General features: G+C 27.3%; 1 protein-coding gene across 2 annotated transcripts in view; it reads left to right on the top strand.

Annotated features, from left to right (window-relative positions):
* The first annotated feature begins 12,580 nt into the window (after positions 1 to 12,580).
* singed (fascin domain-containing protein singed) overlaps positions 12,581 to 18,102 on the top strand; it is a 65,929-nt gene continuing 60,407 nt past the window's right edge. For both annotated transcript variants that reach the window (XM_065509791.1, XM_065509790.1), the window contains exon 1: positions 12,581 to 12,922. The gene's annotated coding sequence lies outside the window, so the exon portion shown is untranslated. The remainder of the gene's footprint in view (positions 12,923 to 18,102) is intronic.

Here is an 18,102-nt window from a genome sequence, read left to right as displayed (position 1 = left end):
TTTGTTATGAAAACACAAAATGACAGCCAAACAATGTGGCCAACACATTTGGAACAAAAATAATATCCAAAACGATATTTAAAATGTGAGGGGAACTGTTTGTATAGAAAATATCGATTTTAACAAAGAAAAACTTAAATTTATTCAAATAAAAATTTACTTTTATTAGTAAATTGTGAGAAATCTTTAAAAAACCATAAATTATTGCTGGACTTTTTCAATATTAGTTTGCATTACTGTCATGTTAGTTCCCACCTGCAGATAATGCAGTTCATTGTGTAAAATCGGCTTTACATAGCTGTTTATTTTAGCAGTATATTTAAACTGTTCGTATACTTGCTGTGAATTATAACGGAAATCTTAACTAAATTTAAATAAAACATAAACCAATTGATAAGTAATAAGTTTCCAAAGTAAAATAAAAAAAAACAGAAAATTTCTCTTAAAGTATATGATTTAGGTGTCTTCACCATGCGCTTTACAAATTGTTTCACAGAAAACTCTTAACAGATTTAATAAGTTTATAGGGACATGAAAAGACAAAATTCCGAAAAACACATTCTTGGTTTATATTTAATACTATACATTTTCTTATAAGAACGAAGTCGGTAATAAAAAAACACTTATATGCATATAATTTTCTACAGAAAATAACGTTATACACTCAATTTTCTATAGAAAATACAGTAATACACTCAATTTTCTAGAGAAAATACAGTTATACAAACAATTTTCTATAGGAAATATTGTAATACACTAAATTTTCTATAGAAAATACTGTTATAAACAAGATTATTACAGAAAATACATTTATAAAAAAATGTTTCTATAGAAAATACTGTTATAAAAAAAATATATAGAAAATACAGTTGTACACAAAATACTGTTATACGCAAAATTTCCTATATTCTATAGAAAATACTATTATTATTATAACAGAAAATACTGTTATAAACCAATTTTTCTATAAATATACTGTTATACACATAATGTTCTTTAGAAAATACTGTTATACACAAACTATTCTATAGAAAAATTATTTATACACAAAGTCTTCTATAGAAAATACGGTTATACTACAATTTTTCTATAAAATATACTGTTATAAACAAAATTATTATAGAAAATACTGTTATAAACAAATTTTTCTGAAGAAAATATGCTTAAAAAAATTTTTCTATACAAAATACGGTTATACACAAAATTGGCGATAGAAAATTCAGTTATACACAAAATTTTCTATAAAAATATTGTTATATACAAAATTTTCTATAGAAAATACTGTTATACGGAAAATGTCCTATAGAAAATACTGTTATACTCAAATTTCCTGTAGAAAATACTGCTATACATAAAATTATTACAGAAAATACTGTAATAAACTATTTTTTTTTATTGAAAATACTGTTATACACAAACTTCTTCATAGAAAATTCAATTATACACAAAATTTTCTATAGAAAATACTACTATGCACAAAATGTTCTATATTTAATACTTTTATACACAATATTTTATATAGACAAAACTTTCATACATACAATATTCAGTTATACCGAAACGTTTCTATAGAAAAATATTGTTATTCACAACTGTTACACTCAATTAGGGTATTCACACGGTCTATTTGGTCATATTTTCATAATGTTCTAATATATTATGTAGTTTAATTAATCAAATTTTTGTTGTGTTTCAAACAAAAAAGTTCTAAACTAATAACACTATTTCAACTATGTTTATTGTTTTGTCATAAAATAATACTTTTTTTGTTTAAAACACAACAACAACTATTATATGTCCTAATGACTAATAGAATACCCCAAATATATTCTATGCGAAATAGGTAGAGTTTCTTTGCAATCCATCATCAAAATAAACAGTATTGCAATTGTCAAAGGTTGGATACAGTTACCCCTAAATACCCATTAAGTTCGACTACCGTTACCTTTAATTATCGTTACCGAAATAATCCAAATTAGCGTTAGCATTTAAATGCTTACTATTGGTATTGAAAATTTCCAAAGCTAGTAAGAACTAGCAAGTAAACGAACAAACCAATAATTTGTTATAAAATTTATAGAACAAAGTAAATTATAAGTATTTTGAGTATGTATTTTAGTTTTAAGTTTATAAAATAATGTGTATTTATGTAGAAATTAATATGTACTTTATTAGTTCCAATACATATTTTTCAAATAACATTTATTCAAACATGCAACATGTTTTCAATAGTAGTAGACCATAGAAAAAACCATCCAAAGAAAACTAAAGTGTTGTCTAGCTACACAGATAGCTAGCAGAATTTAGCTCTATTCGCTCTAGTTTGACGGTCAATTTATGTACAGTAAGTTTGTCCTAATAAAATTTATAAATCCCAGTACTAAACAGTACAACATTTTTATGGTAATTAACAAATTAATTCAAATGTTTTAATGGATGCGAATGTAACTGGTGCTATTTTTATTATTTTAGTAAATAAAAGCTCTTGGAGTTGGAAATACTTATACCTTAAAATTATAGAACCACAACATTATGAAAATATTAAGAGCTTGCAATATTTTAAATCTATTTGAAATAGAAAGTACACTTTTAATTTTATGCCCGCTTTTATAGACATAGGTGTAGCTTATTTATTTTTAATACAATACAATTTTTATTTGATTTAAGATTTATTATTTTTTGCAAAAGCAATTAAAACTTTACTGTTAGCAATATTTTTTTTTCTAATTTTGATGGTGAAAATCATTATTATTAATTAAAAACTTTTAAATAATAATGTTTTATTTGTTGAAAAATCATCGTTTTTGCACTTCCATTACAAGCAAAAAGGAAAAAGAAAACATTTGCTAGTCTCAACAGCAAATATTTACAGCTTCATAATTCGTAATCGAATTTTGTATGCCCTATTAAAAGAATTCTGAACTAAATTAATCTCAAGATGATGTAAAAAGATAAACACGAACAAAAATACAACAAATCTTTTTATTCAGCAGTGGAGCAATTTGAAATATACAGGCCTGTCACACATTTTGTTCGGAATGGTATAAATTCCGTAGTTTTAATTGCGATCGATTTTGTTTTAGGTTACTCAGATTCCGTGTAATTTATTAATTCCAAAAATATTTAATAATTCTGTATTTCTGATTTTAATTTGACAACATTTTTTATATTAAAACAAAAGTGAAGGTTTTGATACAGAAAGAAATATCAATTCCATTTTTAAAACTAAAAGTTTCGTTTTACTTTTACTGAAGAAGCGAAATACGGAATTAATTCCACTTTCGATCGGAATGAAATTCTGAGACAGGCCTGATAAACTATAGAATTGAAGAATTTTGAGGTATTAAAAATTAAATTTCAATAATACACAAAAATTATTAATTAGTTACTCGCGGGATTTTTACTACAAGTCTCAAAATGTTTAAGAAGTTTTTATCACTTAAAAACTATTTAGACAAAATTTTACAATTAAAAAGTTTAAAGATATGTTTGAGATGCTGAATGTAGGATGATGAATAAATATGAAAATATGTATATTAGGATGGCCCCAAAAAAAATTTGTGGCTGTTTCCAACTAAAATAAAAGTGTATATAATTAATTCTAAGGTACCGTTTCTCAAAATTTTTGTCCTGGCTTTAGTATTTGTTGGAAAAAATTGTAATTTTTTTAAGGTTTATGTGATTTTATTTTCCATATTTGTCTCAAAGGAAACATATGAACTATTGGTATCAGAAGAGACGCCTTAAAAATCGTGTGAGTTAAATAAACGATCTAATAAATATACGAGCTTGTATATTTTTTTTCAAATATAATTTCCGTTTTTGGAAATTCAATTTATTTCTAATTTTATTTGAAGTCGTTAAACAATAAATTTTAAATTATATACATATATTGGGAATATGATTTAAAAATGCGGGTTTTTTTTAATTTTTAGATTTTATTTTGAAACATTTGTACAATAAAAGTTTATTCAAAGTATTGGCCATTGTTAGCAATGCCCTTTTCCCATCTTTCTGACAACATATAGATTCTATGCCAAAATACCTACTCGTCTTTTGAGGCCAAGAACGAATCAAGCCAATATCGGATACTCTGTTTGAATGTGAAGCGTATCCCAGAGAGAGCGTTCTGCATCAATTAGTTGGAAACATCGACACCTTATTATTTCTCCATACAAACGGATCCAGCCTAAGGTTCATATGTATCTATATATCTGGAATATTACAGAAGATGCATTTATTGTTAGTAGGTACATTAGTCTGTATGTATTGTATATAAAGATTTAGTAGTACTTCGTCATCGTCGATGGCCACATTTGAAATTTATTAGAAAAAAAACAAATAGAAGAAATCCATCCAAAAAAAACAACGTATAGAAGAAAATAATAAAGAAAGAAGCACGCATTCAAAAGCGTTGGACTGATAAGTTGATCAGTTAGCTACATTTGAGACGTAAGTAGTAAGAGTACATCTCGTACAGTTTACTTAGTCAGTCAGTAACTAACTGTTGGTGGTGGTTTCAGCTAAAAGTTTTTACTAATTGTGATAAACAGAGCATGATTGGCAAAAGTCGTAGAAAACAGACTTATAGTGTGAGGCATGCATATTCATTTTTATAAATTTATTTTATTTATTTATCTGTGTTGTACGAACAGATGTATCCACAACTAAATATGAAGTTTGTGCATCCATTGTTTAGCTTTAGTTGTCTGCTTTATTATTTATTTGGAGGAATGGATGCAGTTTGCCTAGTTGGCCGAACAAAGGGTTTTGCAGTAAGATATTTTTTTCCGATTGAGCTGAGTTATAAATCAAAAGTTTCGAAAGATAAATAAGATTGAAAAACGTTGCAAAAAATACATAACCCTATATGATAAATTGTCTTTATACCACATCTACATCCATAAATTGTGATTTGCTTTTAAGCTTTCCAAGAGTACAAGAGAGGTGATCATCGGTGTTCAGCAAAATAAATTTATTTGTACGTCACAGGGTATGTAAGACCCCTTTCACACTAGGCAATTTAGTTGCGCAAGTCTCTTGCCCAGCAACAAAACAGCATTCAAAATTTTCTTCCCCTTAACCCGACATTACCTCTGGCATCTACACACACAAGAGACTTGCGTGAAAGGGGTCTAACTGAAAAATTTTTTCGGTATCAAATTTATATTCAAATAGTATTTTTTTGTATCCTCAGAGTCTAAAGGAAATACTGTTATACTGAAGATTTTCTATGAAAAACTCTTATACTGAACATTTCCTATAGAAGTTACTGTTATACTGACAATTTTCTAGAGTTTCCGTAGAAAATTCTGCTATACTGAAGATTTTCTATAAAAAAAAACTTTTATACTGAAGATTTTCTATATAAATTACTGTTATACTGACAATTTTCTATAGAAAATAATGTTATACTGAAGCTTTTCTATATAGAAATACTGTTATACACAATAGAAAATAATGTTATACTGAAGATTTTCTTTATAAAATTCTGTTAAACACGAGATGTTCTATAGAAAATACTATTATATTCAAGATTTTCTAAACCAGATACAACAGATATAGCAGAAATTTGTAAATTTGTCCTGCTACACAGGAAAATTTTAAATTGAAAGTATCAAATAAGTCGCAGGAGTAGCTTTTGAAGAAATAGTATTATAAAACAACGATAATAATCTTTCAATAAATCTTTTCTCAATATTTAGCTTACAAAAGTTGTGAAAAAATGCTGTAAAGTAAAGCGAACTAAAGCTTTCTGGGAGGGATCACGAACAAAAATGTTTTTCTAAAAGAAAAACATCTAATTTGTAATCACCCTGTACAACTATTCACTAGTTATCTAGAAATGTGGCCGAGTAACTGTGGGGGCTTCAAACAATTTATTTAGTTAAACTAAACAAAATCAACGCCAAAAAATGGTCAGAGATTTTTTGTTTATGGTTTTGTAATTCTTTGTGTTAGTTTGGCCATAAAAATGGAAATTTGTTTTTACACATTTTTACCAAACATAATTACAGTTAGTTAGTTACTCTTTTGTAAAACAAAGTTTCTAATAAATTTGTATGGTTAAATTAATTTAATATATTAGCAATTTTAAGACACAAATTAAAACAAAAATCAAAATAAGCAAGAGGCTGTTAAATTTCGTGTAATAAAAATAGTTAATAATGTAAAAAAAGAGAAATTTGCAGCATTTAGATTGCAAGGCAGGCTGACCCTGAAATAGTTTCCATAATGATCAATAACTAAATATTGATTTTTTTTTCACAATTTACGAACATACATATATGTATGTTCGTTTTTCATCAACCACCCACTAGATCACCCCTCATTTGAAATGAATTGTGCAAAAAATAAAAAAAACAAGTAATAGTGCTATATTCGGCTGTGCCGAATCTTAAATACCCTTCACCAAATTATACTTCAAAATTTTAAATATTTTTAGGTAAACAAAATTTAATTTTTTTTACAGTTGTTTTTTGAATTTTTTTGGAAAAAAAAATTTTTTTTTTTTAAATTTAAAATTTTTTTTTTTTAAATTTAAATTTTTTTTTTTTTAAATTTAAAAAAATTTTTTTTTTTAAATTTTAAAATTTTTTTTTTTTAAATTTTTAAAATTTTTTTTTTTATTTTTTAATTTTTTTTAAAAAAAAAAAAAAATCTGGTTCAAAATTTTTTCCCGATTTTGACCCATTGTAGGTCCAACTTTCTATGGTCTTATATACGTCGTTGCAAATGTCTTTGAAATATCTATCATTAGATATCCATATTGTCTATATTAATGTCTTAGTAATCCAGATATAGGTAAAACAAGTAAGAGTGCTATATTTTTTTTTTAAATTTAAAAAATTTTTTTTTTTTAAATTTTAGAATTTTTTTTTTTTTAAAAAAATTCGGGTTCAAAATTTTTTTCCCGATTTTGACCCATTGTAGGTCCAACTTACTATGGTCTTATATACGTCGTTGCAAATGTCTTTGAAATATCTATCATTAGATATCCATATTGTCTATTAATGTCTTAGTAATCCAGATATAGGTAAAAAATAGGTCAAAAATAGAGGTTGTCTTGGTTTTTTCTTCATATCTCAGCCATTTGTGGACCGATTTTGCTGATTTTAAATAGCAAAATTCTCGAAAGCATGTCTGACAGAATTATTGAAGATTTGGATCCCGAAGATATCTGGGGTCTTCAGAAAACTGATTTCAACAGACAGACGGACAGACAGACAGACAGACAGACGGACATGGCTTAATCGACTCCGCTATCTATAAGGATCCAGAATATATATACTTTATAGGGTCGGAAATGAAAAATGTAGAAATTACAAACGGAATGACAAACTTATATATACCCTTCTCACGAAGGTGAAGGGTATAATAAAAACAACTTAAGGGTGTGTCAGGCAGGTGAAGTCTGTGTATGCGTTTCATAGCGTTTCTGTACTTAATGGCCAACAGAAATCAAATTATATTTTTCCACGAGTTTAAATAAAACAATACAGAGTTTCAAACCCCAGCTGAATTTTGCTTATCTCTGGTAACTTTTCCATAAATTTTCATTTCAACTCCATGATTATTTGAGACCATGTGTGTGACTGCCAGCCTTCCTGCCTGTATGTATTCCAAAAATAGCAAGGAAATGGAAAAATAAAACAATAATTCTATACAAAAATATACACCACACACACTCAATACTATCATCAGTCGTCGTAGTTTTGTCATCACACCATCACTTTTAGTTTCTATAGGGGTTGATAAAATTCGTTCAATAGACATGGGTGGAGGTAAAGAAAGTACTCGCATATAGAGTACAATACATTCTGTGGAACTGGAATGATATTTGAGGGGCACAATGTGTTTTGCTGCGTATGTAAAAGAAGAAGTACTAAATATTATGAAAACAAACATCTACTTGTAACATTTTTACTTGACGCATTCAGATATTTTCGACAAAAATAAAACCAAAACATATGACAAATTTTCACATACTTCTTTCTATTTTCTACTTTTAGTTTAATAATTTAATTTGTATTTAGTACATTAAATAGTTGTACCTACATAAACATATATTTCCAATTAATATACACAAATGAAATTAGGCTCCCTAATTTCTTGGACATTTTCCATGTACGGGAAATTTTTAATACCAAATTAGTCCAGTTAAAATTTTCTTGGTCGCTTAGTGGGATGCGAGTTGGATATCTACAAAATAAATATTTTTTTTTTGCAAAATCAATAAAAAAGGGCCCATTTTGGAAAAAAATTAGAAAACGGTCTTCAAGGAAAAGATCTAAGCTTTCTTTTGAGCAAAAAAAAAAAAAAAATAAAAAAATGATCCATTTTTTAAAAAACAAATTAAATAGGTTATATTTGGCGAAATTCTCAAAATATATGCGAGACAAAAAAATAACTTATGTTTTTATTATGTAGATATATTAAAACCATATATCCATTGCAAGGGTATATATAAGTTTGTCATTCCGTTTATAATTTCTACATTTTTCATTTGCGACCCCACAAAATGTATACATATATTCTGGCTCGTTATAGACAGAGCTGTAAATGAATCATTCTTTTTTGATTTTAATTCATTATGAATTAGCTAAATTTTGAATTAATTCATTGAATTGAAAAAATGAATTGAATGAAATTTGAATCAATTCAAACGAATTAGGCAGAAATGAATTTCAATTCATTTCTAATTCAAATGAATTTGTAAAAATGAGTTGCAATTCATTTACAATTCATTTGAATTGAATTGATTTTGAATTAATTCAAATGAATTAGAAAAAAGAATTAGCAATTCAAATGAATGACTCAAAAATGAGTTGCAGTCAATAAGATTCGAGAGCAGATCTCTAGGGGGAATGAAAGATTTCTCCTACCAAAATGAAAATATCCAGTACAAAAAATTAAAAGCCTTGTCCTGTATACGCGCATGAACAATGAAAACATGGTGTTTGTGGTTTATTTCTTCAAGAAGAACTGATTTTTATTTTTAAATACGCTGAACGACAAAAGATATTTAATATTCAAGAAGCAATTAATAATTTTTCAAATTTTGTGACCCACGACCACCCAACGACAAACTTTTTGCTAATATTTATATTATATTTATTTCAAAAAAACAAAACTATCTTCCAAAAATAATCAAAAATCAGGAAAAATAACAATGTATGAACAATGTTTTGAACTAACACAATTGAGTTTCATAAATAAGGCTAATTATATTTAATTAGAATGCATCATTCACCTTAAACAATAATAGCTTTTCAAAATTATCATCTGAAAGAGATCCACGTTTAGGGATGTTTAGAATAGAGGCGTACGAAAATAATCTTTCAACGCCAGCTGACGATGGTAACGGCGCATTATATTTAAAGAAAGATTTTTTAACCGTCGATTAATTATACTGCATACTTGATGACTTTGAACAACCTGCTAAATATGCTGCGAATTTCGCGTCGGAGTTGGAAATGAATTGCTAATTTTTTTTCTAGTTCATTTGAATTAATTCAAAATCAATTCAATTCAAATGAATTGTAAATGAATTGAATTAATTCAACATCAATTCAATTCATTTGAATTGGAAACGAATTGCAATTCATTTTTACCAAATTCATTTGAATTAATTCAAAATCAATTCAATTCATTTGAATTAGAAACGAATTGCAATTCATTTTTACCAAATTCATTTGAATTAACTCAAATTTCATTCAATTCATTTTTTTGTGTGAATGATTCGTGAATTAATTCAAAAATGAGTGATTCATTTACAGCTCTGGTTATAGATAGTGGAGTAGATATAGCCATGTTGAAATAAAATTTCCGTAGCCCCCAAATAACTTGATTGATACATGATTCATACATCAATATATCGGTTGCCCACAAATGGCTGAGATATAAGAAAATCCAGAACAATCTCGATTTTTGACTAATTTTTTTTTTTCAATATCTGGATTACTAAGTCATTAACAGGGCAACCAAAAATATGCAATATCATATTTTTTGATGTGCGTAGTATTAACATATGAGTTAGTTATTTATCCGTTTCAGACAATTTTAAGAATTTTGGCATCGATTTGTTAGTGCATATTTTTGCATATTTTGCCCTTTACTGCATATTTTAGCATATTTTGCGTTTTAAAGATTATTTTTGCATATTTAACCCATAACTGCATATTTTTGTTACATATTTTCTTTTTTTTTTCATTATTTTGTTTTCCTGATATAATTCTATTGTTTGTATTGTAAGTTTTCATTTCTATATTTTACTATTTTGTTAAGGTCCAATGATAATTGGCCTAAGCTACTTAAATAAATAATAGAGTACCCATAATCGACTTATCTTCATAGAGTTTTCGTTGACTTAAGGGAGCTTAGTTTCCATATATTTCAATTAAATTAAAAATATACTAACACAAATATTAACAAATAGTAAAAATACGTAAAAAAAAATTAAAAGAAAATTCCAAAATTGTATGTTATTATGGGCCACTTCTTAAAAAAATTTGGATACATTTAAAAGAAGGAATTTAAGGCAGTTATATTTGGGCATTAATAGTTTACCACAAATGTAAAATTAAACAAGTATTCAACAGACGTTCTGAATATTAAGATCTATCGAAAATCTCGCGTTCAAAACCCATTGATATATTTACACAACTTGTAAAAAAATTTATTAAGAAATCATTAAAAAGGAATATACGTGGATATCGATAGACGATACAATGGATGAGAAAGGAAGAAACATAGGAAATCACGGTATTTTGAGTCCAAATGATAAAACTTGAACAAAATTTTTTTTTTAACTTTTTTAATTGCCGCAGTCTTAATCAGAACTAATCATTCCACTATTGTAAGGCTCTTTTATAATTCTATTTAAATTTTAGAAGCCGAATTCAGATGTTAATTTAAATACATGATGAATGCTCCAAAATCCTTTGCAATTTTTTACCAAAAAATTACACGCTATTCACAGAGTTTTTGAAACATTATTCAAATGATAAAAAAGCTTTTAAAGCTTCAGATAAAATAGAAACATTTGGAGAAATTTATTGGGTACATCCTCAGTAGGGATCCTATAAACATTGCGACACATGGATTGAGATATAAAATATTATGCAACTAATTACTAAAAAAAAGTTTGAAATATTAAGCAGTCTAAAATATGAGACAAATCAATTTGATTGTCTAAGAAACTCGGAAATCTAAAACAAAGATTTAGTTTAAAAATTTTAAAACTTAAGTAAACACATAGTAATTTATTGCTAAATATAATAAAATGAATTGAATCTAACTATTTTCATGGAGTACCGAATTCACTAAAATCGAAATATAATCCTATAATAACCAATTTTAATTTATGAGCTCAATATTTTATTTACTTCATATATATTTTTTTAATGAAATTTTGCAATCAAACAATAACCAACTATTTTTAAGTGCATATTTTTTATATTTTAAGAGCATATTTTTCGTTTTTAAGTGCATATTTTATGCGCATAAAACACTTTTTTTAGAGCATATTTTTGGTTGCCCTGGTCATTAATATAGACAATATGGATATCCAAAAATAGATATTTTTTAACACGAATTTTTTAACAAAAAAAATTTTTCCTATAATAAATTTAAAAAAAAAAAATTTTTAAAAATAAAAAAAGTTTTACCTCAATATATCTGATATAATCCCGTTTCGGTTGCTATTTAAATTCAAGAAAATCGGATAACAAATGGGGCTTTCGATAAACGTCATAGCAATTTGGACCGACAATAACTTAAGATCGGGAAACAAAAAAAATTTCATCAAAAATTATTAAACAGCAAAAAATATTTTCCACTAAAAAAATTTGTTTCCGTCTAAAAAAATGTTCAACAAAAATTTCGGCAAACTCGAATATAGCTCTCATACTTTTTAAACAAACACTATTTTAACAGACAGTATAACTTTGGTTGAAAATAACTGTTATATGAAATATTAAACCGATATATAGTAGGTTTTGTCCCATAAGCAATGTAAGAATACCGTTATATGTATATGACTCATTGGTTTCGATCTTAATAGAGGAAAATGTTTACTGTAATTTCAAAAGTATATTTCTTGTATAGCGTAGTATTATTTTAAAATAACCTTTACAAAAATAACTAATATTTTCTTACCTATTGTTAAAAAGACACCATTCTCCTTAAATAATTTAATTACTTATTTATGTGTGTTTTTTTTTGTTTAAGGTGCGCCCTTTATTATCATCCCAAATTATTGACTTTAAATTAAATAGGTACATACTTCTTTCCATTTACCCATAAACTTCATACATACTTGTACATCAATTAAGTTCGATGTAAAAATGTTCATGTTCGATAAACGATTAAAACAATGAAATTTACTATTGGTCTAACTTCTTACCATCTTCCCTTGCAACATGTTCGAAACGAACGTAACAATATCGAACCGGTAAACAAACACAAAAGCCGGCTTAATAGAAAGAAAAATGCAGACCCAACGAAACAAATTTTCATTCGAGTCTTGCAACGAGTCGTGAGTGGTTGTCTTAAGTTGAAAAGAACGGATTCAGTCAGTCATTCAGTGAATTATTTCTTAAAAGAAAAATTAATAAAACTAAACAACAGAAAATATCCTTAAAATTATATAGAAACAAACCCAACCCAAAGTGATTTTATAAAAAAAAGTTAAATTATTTTGGAACAAAAAATAAATTCATACACAACAGCATAAAAGGGTGTAACAGAATACAGAAAAATTCAGCAAGAAATAAATGTTAAAAGCCGGTTACAAAACAAGAAGATTGTGAATAAATACGGAAAAAAGTAAAGAATAAAACAAAATTTAAGCAAAAAAAATCAAAGCAAATATTTATAACAAAGGATTTTTTTTCGCAAACAAAAGAGATTTATATTTGAAGTAAGTTTATTATTATTATTTTTTGAATAACTACCTACATCTTTAAATATAAAGATATTTTTTAAATATCTAAAAGGAAGTTTAAATTTAATATCTAGCAACATTTTTCACTTCAGCTAAATTCCCAAAATGGGTTTATTGGGGGGGCTTAATTAAATATATGTATTTTATTTTAAGTTTTCTTTTTTTTTAATTTATATTGTGGTTGGACTATTTCAGTTTTTATTATTATTACGGTTTTAGTTTAATAATTGGTTTGTTTGCTTGCTTCGCCTTTTACTTTGCTAGCGGTGCAAAATAACCGGCTCTTTGTTGTTGTATTTTGTTGTTCATTTTTATCTAATTACCGCGACATTGGCATTGCATTAAACTTTATTTTATTTTCCCCCATTTTACACTTTTTTTATATTTTTCTTTTTTTGCTATACTATACTTATTTTACATATGTACATATGTATATATAGACATGTGTAAGTAAATATTGTACATAGTACAAAGATGAATACATACATACATATATTTACACATAATGGGTATATAAAATTATTACTAAAAGTTGATGATGATGATGATGATGAAGAAGTAGACGAAGAAAACATAAAACTTACACTTGTCTACGAGTTTACCCGACACCACCTTTTCTTGGTTTCGAAGATTGCCAATTATGTATTGTATGTTTGTTTCATACTTGTATTTTATTGTATTCGCGCATACTACAAATACGTAGGTCGCTCCACATGTTTTGTGAAAACGTAATTCAATAGTATGGAATAATAGTATAACTTTGGCTTAAGCTTTAAACAAATATATTTCATTGTACTTCAAATCAGACATGGACAATTGAGATTTTAAAACGCTACTGAAGTCTATCCAAAATACTACTTTTATAGGCTTGAAAGTATCTAATAATTTTAAAAAAGATATACATATTAAGGCCTGTCACAGAGTTTTTCTAAAATTTTAAATAAATTTCTGTACCAAAAACATTGCTTTTGTTTTAATATAAAACACGCAGAAATACAGAATTATTAAATATTTTTGGAATTAATAAATTACACAGAATCTGAAGTACATAAAACGAAATCGATCGAAATAAAAACTAAGGAATTGAAATTATTCCGAACAAAATGTGTGACAGACCTGATAAAATGCTTTTTGATTTTGAATTGCGACTATGTCTCAGTATTTGCAAGTCTTGATGATATGGAATTAACTTGCATTAATGTTTAATCGGTAAATACATATCTCCAAATTGATCAAATAACCGACTAGATGACTCTAAAATTCATATAATATTACAATAAACTAAGTTTTGGAACTCAGTATTCAGAAATATTGAGAGAGTAAAGAAACTCCTTTAACATGTACAAACTTCAGACATTAAAAGGCCGATGTTAGGCAATAGCATCAAATGCAAATAAATATGTATCTTAAATTAAAAAAAAATAGTAAAATAAATTACAAGTTGTTCACTTTACAGTATTCTTAATTCATTTTAACTATTAATTGTAAATGTATTTTTTAAGTAAATATGGAATTAATTTAGACCAAGTTTTTATTTTTCGTACTAAATTTTCTATTCGAAATTGATACTAAGTACAATATGAAGAAAGGGTGTAAAATATGAGATTCTAATTCTCGTCAAATTCAGTACTTTTTTGACGATATGTATGTCTCTTCAAAATTCATTAAAAATGTTCAATATTAAAACTTGTAGTTAGTGGCAACTTTAAGTTAATAAACAAGGTTTAACAAAAAAAAAAAATCGAATGAAGAACAAATATTCATTTCAAAGTAATTCATTATGAATTAATTCAACAATTAGATTATATGTGAGTCAGACTACTTCTAAGTAATGTATATGGTATGAAGTAGTCATTGAAAAGTAAGTTCTTCAGAATATGCAGTCGTTATCCAACGGAAACTCTCCTGTAAAAGACCTAACTCAGTTGTCAGAAACCTAAGTGCTGGGAATGTATTAGTAGAAATAGAAATAGTAATTTTTTTGTTTGAGCTTTTTTTATTATTTCGGAAACTCGAAAAAAACTCAAACAAAAAAATTACTCAAAATAATCACACATACGAGTGTTGTTTTTGTTTTCACATAGTTTTTTTTACTAATACATTCTCACCACTTAGGTTTTTGACAACTGAGTTAGGTCTTTGACAGGAGAGTTTCCGCTCTATGTTTCTCTATGGTTTAAACAACCAAATTAATTTTTACTTTGTGTTCAAAATTTCTATAAGGACCCCAAAGTATGTTTGCAAGTTATGTATTGAATACCTTAGAGTGTGAAAAAGCAAAAAAAAGTACATTTAAATTTGGACGATGGAAAATTCAAAATGACTTTTTATGTTTGCAAGACGAAAAATCCGAACTGTTTTTGCAGACTGATCTGGATGATCTTGTAAAAGATTTGAATCTTTCTAAACAAGTTGAATTACTTATATGCTGGGTGAGGCAATACTATATTGGAAATCTAAAAGCACATAATTATATTGTACTAGTAGAAATTATAAGATGAGTATCAGTATTAAACTCTACTTTCTTCATATATACATACATACATACATACCTAGACAAGATCAAGGTTTCTTGGATAACTAAAAGCTGATTAATTATGTCCTTCAAATTATTAAGTAGCCTTCGTATATTAGAGTTGCCAATACACTTCACATGCGAGTACATAAAATTCTATAAATTTTATGATTCTCTAATTTATCTTCACCTGAGATTTATGTGGATTGAGTGTGTGTGTTTTAGCTTCTGGGTATTGGATATGTGTGTGATCATTGTTTTCTTATGTTTATGCATTTGTATTTGTGTAATCAAACAGAAAACATGCTTAACTAATTTGCTCATGTTTAATTTATAAGTCCTGTTCGCTCATTCGTACTAGCTTGTTGCCATTTTTCTTCCACTGAATTGTTGAATTGTATTTTTCATCATCATTTATTCTGTTTCATTTGCCATTGTTTAATAAATTTTCTCAGATCAAATGAATTGAAAGAAAATAAAAATACAATCATCATCACACTCATCACCATCATGCATTCGTATCATTCAAAATGCACTTTGTATTCGATTTGAGTTTGTGTTAGGATTGCCAGTTTAATTTTTTTAAAAAAACCGGGACAATTTTCAAAATAGGTGGTGGTGAGATTTTCAAAACATACGCTGGACAAAAAAACTGCTTCCATTATTTTAAGATTATTTCTTCCAAAATGTCTATTTATGTTATAATAAAATACCGCTACCGATATAATTGCAGATACCATTACCGATATTCTATAAATAATTAAAATACATATAAATTAACTATTTATGTACACCACTTTTGCTACATTACTTTGTTATATTATGCTCTGTGCAAAAACGATTTTTCAGCTTCATCTGCCTTTGAATTCCAAAAGCTATCTTACCCCAATTTTGTATTGTGGGTTACACCTTTTTTTGCGCTGATGCTTCATATAATACAAACTACAAATATCAGCTTGTGTCTAATATTTGTAAATTTGATTATACATTTAAATAAGATCGAAATTACTACTATCATTAAAATATCTTTACCGAAATAACAGCAACTACAGTTACCGAAATAAGCCAAAATATCGTTACCGAAGTATTCCAAATTATCGGTACCTTTAGCCATCCTTGTTATTTAGCTTCTTCAGTTACAACAAAAAATTTAAAATCAATAAATCCTTAATTCGATTGGGCATTGTTTGTACAGGAAGTACATACAATAATAAACTAAAGGTATATATAGATTTCATGTTCCAAATAATATAAAAGTATGTATTCATATAACTGCCAATAGGTATTCACAGACAACCAGCTGGCAGTTGGACAGAATTAATACTGCGATACAAGTATCAGCTGCAATACTATTTTAAAATAAAACATCGGTTGAAAAATATTTGTGGGACATGTTTTAAGTACACGAACTTATTCAAGATCTAGTTAGTTCAAAAGCCAATGTTCGTTAATAGCTAGTTATGAAGTATTAGCTTTGGAAATATAGAAAAAGCGGGAATTACAATTCCCGCGCGGTATTATCCCCCGAAAATCGTGACATTTTGGCAACACTAGTCGTCTGTCTGTACGAATGTGAAATTATGAGGAGTTATTTACTAGGTACGATTATTTTACAGTCTGCGTTGTTAACGTTCACACTGGGAATGCTGCACGACTGCATTGCTTGCCATATCACATGTGCTCCAAAATTGGTCAGGAATAAGTGTAAAGGTTCTTCACAGATTGTTCAAGTTTCAGAAATTAATTTAATTGTTCTAAATATGTATATTTTTAGTTGTTCGTTTTTGTATTATTATTAATTAATATTTAATTGCTGTTATTCAATACGATTCTTTATTGTTGGTACTCTTTATTGTTTTGTTTCGTTTGTTGTTGTTTTCTGTCTGTATTACTCTTGTTGGGGAGTTTTTTGTGTATCTATTTTTCCTATTCTGTCCTTATTCTACCTTTTTGCGATTGCTGCTGGTTCTGGCTGGTATATTTGATGTTGTTGTTGTTGTTTTAGCTGTTGTTATTATTCTAAGGGCCATAGTTGTAGTTGTCAATGATGAAGATGATGATGATGATGATTATGATGTTGTTTTTATTTCATCTCCTTTTTAACAGGATTTTCGTACGTTCTTGCGCTTTTGGGGCGTGTGCTGCTGCTGCTGCTTTATTGTTTGTGTTTGCTTGATTTTGTTGTTATTACTACTGCATTGTTTGCTCTGTTGTTGTAGTTTCCCCACTCACACGTTTTCAAACCATAAATTTCATTCCTTATTTCTTTGTTGGTTTTTTTAATATTTTACAAAGTTCTTAAACACATTTACCTCAATTTTAAGACATACGCACGAATAATTCTTTGTTAATTCGAGTACATGCTCAAACATATTTGTTTTACCGAAAAAAAGAACAAAAATTTTTTTTGACAAACATAAAAACGATTAATTAATTTTGGTCATTGATCTGTATGTAGCCGGATTAGCAGAGACAAACATTTAAAAATGCAGCCAACGATATTTTTTTTTGTAGTATCGATGAGTTTGAGTCGGATTAGTGTAAAACTGCTACGCTAACAATTGAGGCTATCAGCGCAAAAGTGGTGTAACCCCAAACTATTTACTTAGTGGCATATTCAACTTTCAGCACATTTGCAAAA

The sequence above is a fragment of the Calliphora vicina genome, chromosome 4 (genome assembly GCF_958450345.1).
Source record: "Calliphora vicina chromosome 4, idCalVici1.1, whole genome shotgun sequence".
Lineage (NCBI taxonomy): Eukaryota > Metazoa > Arthropoda > Insecta > Diptera > Calliphoridae > Calliphora > Calliphora vicina.
The sequence above is the reverse complement of the archived record's forward strand: the minus strand, read 5'-3'. Positions and strand labels throughout refer to the sequence as shown.